The sequence below is a fragment of the Marmota monax genome, unplaced genomic scaffold (assembly GCF_021218885.2).
Source record: "Marmota monax isolate L192 unplaced genomic scaffold, Marmota_monax_Labrador192_F-V1.1 WCK01_AAM20220418_F8-fsc00005, whole genome shotgun sequence".
NCBI lineage: Eukaryota > Metazoa > Chordata > Mammalia > Rodentia > Sciuridae > Marmota > Marmota monax.
The window spans coordinates 28,923,827-28,924,417 of NW_026692254.1; positions in this window are offsets into that span (position 1 = coordinate 28,923,827).

Here is a 591-nt window from a genome sequence, read left to right on the forward strand (position 1 = left end):
TTCCTGGGTCTGCCTTTTAATGTGTGTTTTAAAACCTGCACTTGACTATTAACAAACATACACCTCACTTCCTCACCCCACCAGCCTCCTACCCCAGAACCTTCAGGAACTGAGTCACTTCAAAGAGCACACCTCTGGGTGAACCTATACCCTTCCCACTGCTCTTTGCAAAGTACAGTCTGTCGACAAGATTTGATGCCATGGCTTTGGCTGAGGAGTCACATGGCATCCTGAGGAGACCATTGGGAATCATCTCTATCCAGAGCTAGTAGAATTAGACACATGATAGAAGTTCTAGTCAGTGATGAGGGTCAAACTAAACCAAGTAGGCTATGAAATGCCAATTGCTAATTCCATTCCTTCACTTTTTTGGGAAATATTCATTGAGGACTCACTGAGCAAGGTACTGGGGAAAGATTGTGAACAAAAAGTCCCAAGACTTGTCCAATCAGACAAGGATTCTCATCCTTCTGTGAAAATGCAAGAGCTGTCTTGCTAGTAAGAGAGAACAGATAGGATGGTTTCCAGCTGAAATTTAAGTTCTATAGCTTGATTATTAAGGAAACTTTTCCCCACTCCTCCTCTTCTGTT